Source organism: Arachis ipaensis, chromosome B08 (genome assembly GCF_000816755.2).
Source record: "Arachis ipaensis cultivar K30076 chromosome B08, Araip1.1, whole genome shotgun sequence".
In the NCBI taxonomy this organism is placed as follows: Eukaryota; Viridiplantae; Streptophyta; class Magnoliopsida; order Fabales; family Fabaceae; genus Arachis; species Arachis ipaensis.
Window position 1 is genome coordinate 117,714,384 of NC_029792.2, and position 9,587 is coordinate 117,723,970.

Here is a 9,587-nt window from a genome sequence, read left to right on the forward strand (position 1 = left end):
TTTAAATAGAAAGACTCAAAATCAAAATCCGAAGATATAAAATTAAGACTCAACTAAAAAAAAAAATCAACATGTTTTGATGTATCTGTTGCATTTTCTTAGTCTTTATTAATGCTTGATGATGTTCTTATAATATAACAATTGTTTGTTCATGTTCTTATAATATAACAATTGTTTGTTCTTCCAAGTCCCATTGCAATCTTAAATTTTGGATATATCTAAAATGAGCACAATAATTATGTATTTATTGAATGTGCTATATTTATATCAACCATTAGATTTTATTAAATAAAAATCAAAGGTTAATATAAAAGAAGAGTATTGATGGACTCTAATAAATATAAAATATTCTAATACATAAATAAATATTTTAAATGACAATACTTTAATACATAATATTTTAAATGGTAACAGAATCTTCTATTCTTAAATAATTAAATATAAAACATATAAATACAAAAAATATGAGTATTTTTTATTTATTAAAATTAATTATTATGCAAGAAAATAAAAAATTATATTAAAATAATATCTTGAGTCATGAAAACCCAACTCATGTTGGTGATCTAGAGTTGTTAGCTAATATTGTTTCCATTGACGCTAATCTTTTGCTAATTTAATTAGTGAGTTGATTAGGACTTTTGGATTGAGATTAGCTAGTCTTATTAGACTTTCTCTCATGGAAGATAATATGATACCTTCTTCCAATGTTAGAGATGACGTAATAAGATAAATTCTTGTTATTATTGTGGTATGATTGATTAATCTTGTTTGACTTTCTCCCTATTTGTTGGAGTTGACTAAATAAGATGAATTAATCATTGCATGACTAGGATAGAAAGCCTATATTCTCAATCCTTGCCATGAATGTCTCTCTTTATTAATTGCTTTCTTTAATTACTTGCTTGATTTACTTTCTTGTCATTTATTTTCTTGCCCCTCTTATAAATCAAAACCCCTTCACCCCTTCATAGCCAATAATTGATTATTTCATTGCAATTCCTCGTGAGACGACCCGAAGTCCAAATACTCCGGTTAATTTCATTTGGAGTTTGCACTTGTGACAATCCAAATTTTTGATGTGGGAATTGTTTGATGGTTTAGAGCTATGCTTACAACGAAGTAATTCTTTCTATAAGAAGAAAATCTAGACCATCGAGCAAAACTCATTATCAATTAGCCGTCTAAGTGATGTATATTCAAGCTGTTGGTCGTCCTTGTCCGGTGAAAGACGCATTCTGACCCAAGTAGACGCGGGTGTTTGGCAAGCACGTTCATCTTAATGTGATGAATAGAGCTAATTGGTTAGATCATCCTATTCACCATGATGAAGTACGAGTATACATCTTAAATTTAATCAAACACGGATCGAAGAGAAACAGTAGTACTTTTATTAATTCATAGAACTCAGCAGGGCTCCTCCCCTCAACCTAGGAGGTTTAGAAACTCATACTGAAAGGAAAATACAATGTAAAACTCAAAAATATCATAAAGTTGTAGATGTTTTTCTAATGATCATGTAAAATACACTTTAAATACTAAACAGATGACTAGTAAGGGTAAAATAGTCTATCTAGTGCTAAAATTTATTCTGGGGCCCACTTGGTGAGTGTTTGGGTTGAGCTTTGATGAGATCCATGTGCTATGAGGTCTCTGGGCGTGGAACACCAGCTAGGGGGTCCTCTTTGGGCATTTCTACATTGGTCTCTGCTCTTTTGGGCGCTGGACGCTTGGAAAGGGGCAGGAAGCTGGCGTTGGACGCCAGTTTTGGGCTTTCTAATCCAAACAAAGTATGGACTATTATATATTGCGGGAAAGATCTGGAAGTCAGCTTTTCATAGCCGTTGAGAGCTCTCTATTTGGACTTCTGTAGCTCAGGTCAGATCTGGACAGCATTTGCAGTGCTTTCTCTGTCTCTAAATCAGACTTCTGTTCCAACTCCTCAATTTCAGCTAGAAAATACCTGAAACACAAAAACTAATAGTAGAATCCAAAAATATAAATTTAACACTAAATCCTAAAAAAACTTAATAAAAACTAAATAAAACACACTAAAAACTATATGAAAATAATGTCAAAAAACGTATAAAATATCCGCTCATCACATATGCTATGTTTACAGAATTGTAACCTGGTAAACATGAGTTCCAATTATTCTATTTAGGTAACTTGCCTTTTATTTTATATTATTTGACAAATAATTAGATTATTATATTCAAAATTTATTAACTAACTAATTTTGTTAAAGATATTATTATATAATATAATTTTTTATCAAAATATTTTGAAAATATAATTTATATAAAATATTATATATAATACATGAAAATATTATTTTTTTTCAATTTTGTTTAGAAAAATAAAATAAATAATATAATTCTAAATATATGCCTATCACATTATATATTTACTTATATTAGTAAGACCTAATTAATCAAACTTACACAATTAAAAATATTAAAACTGTATACAAAGTCAGGTTATTACAGAAATATAATCAAATAAATACACTATTTCTTTTTATACCTTTTTTCAAAATAATATATATTATATTCTATCTAAATTAAAATGCAGATCAGTTATTATATGTAATTACACCTGTACTGTACCCTTGTAATCTCAGACAATCTGAGTTATACCTCGGCACGACTTATCATGAAAACAGCTTCATCTTAACTGATCGCTTCCCATAATCTTGCCACGAGGATCTCGAATGAAACCAACAACTAATTCCACACTGACTGGGCTATAAATCGGGCACGGTACCGACGATAGAAGACAGATCAAATTCACTCCAGTAATAGAGGAGTTACGTGAAACTTGAAGAAGCGAGAGACTACCATCACGAAAGGAGGAAGATAAGCCATACAGGTCCCACAATAAGGACACTAAAATATCTTTTAAACTAACTCCAAAATTTGATTCATATACCAGGTTTAATACCAAGAGGGAGGACATCATTAAAGAAATACTACATAACAAGCTAATAAAGCCGCCGAGCAAAGCAGGAACATATCAAGACCAGAAGTACGTTGATGACTACGCATCAAGTTAAGTTTTTTTATGCTTTTTCATATCAAAAATTAGTTTATAATGCCCAATTATTGAGTATTTGTTGTGCTTAAGTTGAATATCGCTTTGATTGCTTGAGTTAATGAATTTTGTAGGAAATGGTGAAAAAAGAAGCAATAAAAGCACTAATAGAGGAAGCACACTCCCAAGGTGGCAAAAGAGTTGGAAACAAACTCAAAGAGAAGCAAAGAGGATTTGCAACCCTGACCTTTTCACACTCAAACAAGAATAAATCGAGCTACAAAGCTCCAAATGAGGTGATCTCATTTTCATTTGAAAGTAGACTTTCAGAGCTTTCCAACCATATATAACACTCTATAGTGGACACTGGATTTGAGGGTACAAATTTCTATTCGTTTAACTTCACAATTTCAGCGTAAAACAAATCCCTGCACTTCGCCAGACTGACCTCTTCACCTTCAAATGATCATAACTTGGGCTAGAGATATCCAAATGACATGCTTCCAGCGACGTTAGAAAGCTAAGATCCAGAGCTTTCCAATGTTATATAATAGTCTATAGTGGGCATTCATCTTGGGGACGCAACAGACCAATATTTCAACGTGCAAGGTTTCCCAAACCTTCACAAGCCCAAAATGCCGCTTCAATGACACTCCACATTGGGCCACTTCCTAATACTCCAATTCCTTCATTTATTCTTCAATGTTTCAAGCTTCTATGAAGAGAATTAAAAGTTCACAAGCCTAAGTCAAGCCACAATTAACAATCAATCAAGGCCACAAGAATCATTTAGAAGTAATAATTAGGAAATTTGCATTTGATTTTAATTTCATTTAAATTTGTAATTTAGGTAGCTTATAAATAGGACCTTAGCTTCATCATTTTAGACACACCATGGAGGGGTGTAGGTGACTCCACTCCCCTTTCACTCTCATCCTCTTCTCTTCTTCCATTTCTTTCATATACACTTTTGTAAATATTTAGTTATGAGCTTCTAATTTCCAACATTGGGAAAGGGAGCTCTATTGCTATTTGATGGATTAATTTATTTTTATTCTTCTTCTTCTCTTCATCTCTCTTTGATTTACTTGAAGGATTTTCATTCTTCATTTAAGCATTCAATTATCTTGGAAAAGAGATTGAATGTACATGAATTCTATGTGAACCTTGGGAAAGGAATCATAGAATGATACTTGAAAATCCTTCTCACACTTGAGTAGATTTGGGTATGGATGGGATATTATGACATTTAATCTATCCATTATTTGGGTCTAGAAAAGTGTGTGGTATAATTAGGGACCATTCTTCATCTCTTCTCATGAGCAATTAGACCAAAAAATTGGCTATTGATCAAGATTTGAGAGATTAAATTACCAAGGAATTGGATTCAATCAATCATGATTGCCAAGAGGTCAATGAGTTGCATGATTGAAGAGGAGATGAAAATATTGATCCTAAGAATGCAATATCTCTTGATCCCAATGTTAATTTCATTCTTAATTCTTGTTATTACTTATTGTCTTTAATTCTTGTCATTTACTTATGCACATTTATGGCTTTATTTACTTTTGCACATTTATGCCTTCCAAGTGTTTGTAGAAATACTCACTTGGTTTTACTTTCTAGTCATTTACTTTCTTTCACTTTACTTTCTTGTACTTTTCATTCCTTGCAATTTACATTCTTGTACTTTAATTTTCAGCACTTTAATTTCTTGCTATTTACTTTCTTGCACTTTATTGCTTTCCTTTACTTTCATGTCATTTACTTTTCTTGTTGCTTATCACTCAAAATTGAATCGTCTAACTAGAATAATTAATCAACTATTGCTTGCTTAATCTATTAATCCTTGTGGGATCGACCTCACTCTTTGTGAGTTATTACTTGACGATAATTCGGTATACTTGCCGAAGAAATTTTTGTAGTGATACATTAATTTCGTGATCAAATTTTTGGCGCCGTTGCCGGGGATTTATTGTGATTAACAAACTACCGGTTGATTAATTATCTAGATTAGGCATTTTTTTTTTTTTTTTTTTTTTTGTTTTTTTGTCATTTACTTTGCCTTTTTTATTTCTCTTTTCTCATTGCAAATTAAGTGTTTGTGTTATTGCCTCACTAAGAATTCTTTAGTTGTGACACAAGGAATTTTAATTTCTCTTGGTGGTTGTGTTTGATACAATATTTTTTAATTAAAATGAAGTTTACCTCACATGTTGATCAATCATATTACATGGGATATTGCCCACCACCACAAAATGATTCATGTCATTATCCTCATGGTGGATGGGAATATCAACAAGAAATGATGGATCATGAGCAATCAACCCAAATGGGATATGCCCTAAGGTCACACAATGATCAAGCAAGTTACATGGAGTATTTCCCACTACTACAAAATGATTCAAGTTACTATACTAATTATGGTTGGAGATATCAAGATCAAAGAATGATGAGGTTTGAACAATCAAACTAAATGGGAAACTTCCCAAGGTCTCAAAATGATTTATACTTCTATGAATGGAACAACTATCCAAATTGTGATTGGGAAGGACAAAACTAAAGAGAATTCAATGTTTCCTATCCCATTCATCAAGAGCCATTACCTCTTAATTATCCAACCTCACCTCCTAGTTTTACATGTCTAAATTCTTCATCACTTGAGGGCAATTTTGCAATGTTAGAAGCCGCAATGGCATGGTTAGAAGGGGGAGAGAGGATGGAAAGTAGTATGGAGGATTTCATCCAATGGTCTAGGAAATTTAGAGAGGAACAAGATATCACCTTCAAGAACATTGAAGTACATATAGACCGACTTGCTAAATACTTAGCAAAACCCACCAATACCTTTCCAAGTGACATTAAGAACACCCCAAGGAAAGAATGCAAGGCCATGGATGAAGTAGTGCTTAGCAAGGAGGATGAAGACCAAATGATAGGTGAAAAGGAGGAATTGGAAAAACAAGAAAAAGAGGCACCCATACCAAGTGAGACTCCAATGAAGAAGGAGGAGGTTGTGAGAGTATATAAGCCTAGGGCTCCATATCCACAAAGGCTACATAGGGTGACAAAGGAACATGCAAACTCACTCCCAAAGGAAGCAATGCAAGACCTTACAAAAGAAAGGGAGGAAAACAACCAAGGAAGTCCACACTCCAATGAAGTAGAGAGTGCATGGAGGATGATTTAGTTGAACCATCAATCCAAGTGGTTCTTAATGAAGAGGACACTCCAACCATCACACAACACCTAAGTCTTGCAATCAAGGAAGTGAAGGCAATCAAGGAAAGCACTCAAAGAAGGATTGTGACTAAGAAACAAAAGACAACATTCATGAAAAAGAGAAGGTCAACAAAAAGCAATCCAAACCCCACCCCAACAAGCAAGAGGAATCAAGCTAATAACAACAAAAGAAGGCTTGTTAGGAGGCAATCAAATCAAGGGGCATCAATCTTCTCTTCTTCTCCCTTGAAGTCATTTCTCTTAACCAATTGGAAGAAGAGGAAGAAAATTTAGAACCACATGTCAAGCTAATGACATTAAAAGAGCGCTTGTTGGGAGGCAACCCAACCTTTGGTAACATTTTCTTTCTTTGCTTAGTTTACTTTCAATAATTTGGCATATGATTGCATTCTAAGTTTGGTGTTGCATGCAACAATTTGATCTTCAATCTTTAGTGGGTACTTGCATCATTCTAAAGTAAAAGTGTCACACTAAGTTTGGTGTTGCCACTTACCTTTCATGCATAGTACCATGCACAACTCACTTATTAATGCAATCACATTGTCTCTTTTCTTGGTGTCTTGATTGTTATCTTTAATTTTGCTTGCTTAAACACATGCATCACTCACTTACTTTCTTGAAGACATTCATGATTAATCATAAATTCCATCACCACTATTTTATTTGTTGCTTGAGGAGAAGCAATCATTCTAAGTTTGGTGTGGGAAGGAAGGAATAGGAGGAAAATGACAACAATGAAGATGAACTACAAGGTGGTTAAGTTCCTTTTCCTCTTATTTATTCTCTATACTTTCAATTGCTTGATTGTCTTCCATTTCTTTTATATGCATGTGTGTTCTTCTCTTGTGAATAAGCTTAGCTTGATATTTGAATTGTAACATGTTGTATGATATTATAACTACCATCTTGAATTTTGTGAGTCAAAGTAATTAAGTATCATGATCATAAACAAACAAGGTAATTAAAGAAGAGCCTAGCATGAGCATATAAGTATTGGAAGGCTAGCATGACTATTGTTGCTCAATTGCACTTAAATTTGTTTAATTGAAGTTTTCATCTAGGACATTTTATGAAATTTTTGAAATATTAAAAACCTTAAAGAAGCAAATAAAGAAAAAAAAAGGAAAAAATGAGAAAGTTGAAGGCTCTGAGTACCAATGACAATTTATTAGTCAAGTACTTGTGGTGTTTATGTATCAAGCAAAAAACTTGAAAACAAAACACTTAGAGTCAAGGCTAGGCTCAAGTGCAAAGCACTCCCTCAAAGCTCAAGGCTCTGAGTACCAATGATTAGAAGGAAAGTAAAGAAAAGAAACAAATGAGCTTAAAGAGTCCTCTCATTAAATACTTGTGGTGCTTATGTATCAAGTAGTAATACTTGAAAACAAAGCATTTAGAGTCGTAGCTTTCAACAAATGGTGCAAAGCACCCAAGAAGCAAAGCTATGAAAAGAATGAAAAGCTTGTTCAAGGAAGGAACATAAAGAAAAAGATTCATAAAATGAGCTAGATAGAAACATCAATCATTTGAATTTCTTTTGTGATTGTAGCATGCATAAGAAACTAGCCAACCATTAACATAAAAATTGCTACTCTTCTCACCTTGGTTTGTCAAACTTTATTGCATGATTCTTTGTTTGCTTGAGGACAAGCAAAGTTTAAGTTTGGTGTTGTGATAACTGCGCATCATGTTAAGTTTTTCTATGCTTTTTCATATCAAAAATTAGTTTATAATGCCCAATTATTGAGTATTTGTAGTGCTTAAGTTGAATATTGCTTTGATTGATTGAGTTAATGAATTTTGTAGGAAATGGTGGAAAAAGAAGCAATAAAAGCACTAATAGAGGAAGCACACTCCCAAGGTGGCAAAAGAGTTGGAAACAAACTCAAAGAGAAGCAAAGAGGATTTGTAACCCTGACCTCTTCACACTCAAACAAGAATAACTCGAGCTACAAAACTTCAAATGAGGTGCTCTTAGTGCCATTCGAAAGTATACTTTCAGAACTTTCTAACCATATATAACACTCTATAGTGGACACTGTATTTGAGGGTACAAATTTCTATTCGTTTAACTTCACAATTTCAGCGTAAAACAAATCCCTGCACTTCGCTAGACTGACCTCTTCACCTTCAAATGATCATAACTTGGGATAGAGAAATCCAAATGACATGATTCCAGCGGCATTAGAAAGCTAAGATCTAGGGCTTTCCAATGTTATATAATAGTCCTTAGTGCGCATTCATCTTGAGGACGCAGTAGACCAATATTTCAATGTGCAAGGTTTCCCAAACCTTCACAAGCCCAAAATGCCACTTCAATGACACTCCACATTGGGCCACTTCATAATACTCCAATTCCTTCATTTATTCTTCAATGTTTCAAACTTCTATGAAGAAAATTAAAAGTTCACAAGCCCACGTCAAGCCACAATTAACAATCAATCAAGGCCACAAGAATCATCTAGAAGTAATTAGGAAATTTGCATTTGATTTTAATTTCATTTGAATTTGTAATTTAGGTAGCTTATAAATAGGACCTTAGCTTCATCATTTTAGATACACCATGGAGGGGTGGAGGTGACTCCACTCCCCTTTCACTCTCATCCTCTTCTCTTCTTCCATTTCTTTCATATACACTTTTGTAAATATTTAGTTATGAGCTTCTAATTTCCAACATTGGAAAAGAGAGCTCTATTGCTATTTGATGGATTAATTTGTTTTTATTCATCTTCTTCTCTTCATCTCTCTTTAATTTACTTGAAGGATTTTTGTTCTTCATTTAAGCATTCAATTATCTTGGGAAAGAGATTTTAACATTGTCACAAATATTTTAGTGAAATTGTCATTTTATAGTTTTTTTTTATCGTCACATTATTTTTTATTTTTCTTATGTAATGTTTAGCCTTTTCGTGTAACGTTTTTCTACTCTTTATTTATGTGTAGGTTACTTTGTCTTTAGTTGTAACATTATTTCTCTTTATAAATTGATTAATAAAACTTAATTTATCATATTTTTTTATTATCACTTTTATTCATGTTTACTATATAAATTTACGTTCACCTCACACATCTTTATCTCCTTGCATAATCTCATGCGTCTCACCCTTTTTCCTCTATCCTTGCTAATGTTTTGCACAATTATTTGAAAATTTAGTTGATGACCACAGTTTTTTTATTTTAGTTTGCTAAACAATTTGCCCACTATATGTTGGATGATGAACTTCTAAAACACTATAATATATAATGTTCTTACAATAATTTTTTTTATTTAATTGTGTTTATCAATTATATAGTTTTTGTCACTTGTAGAT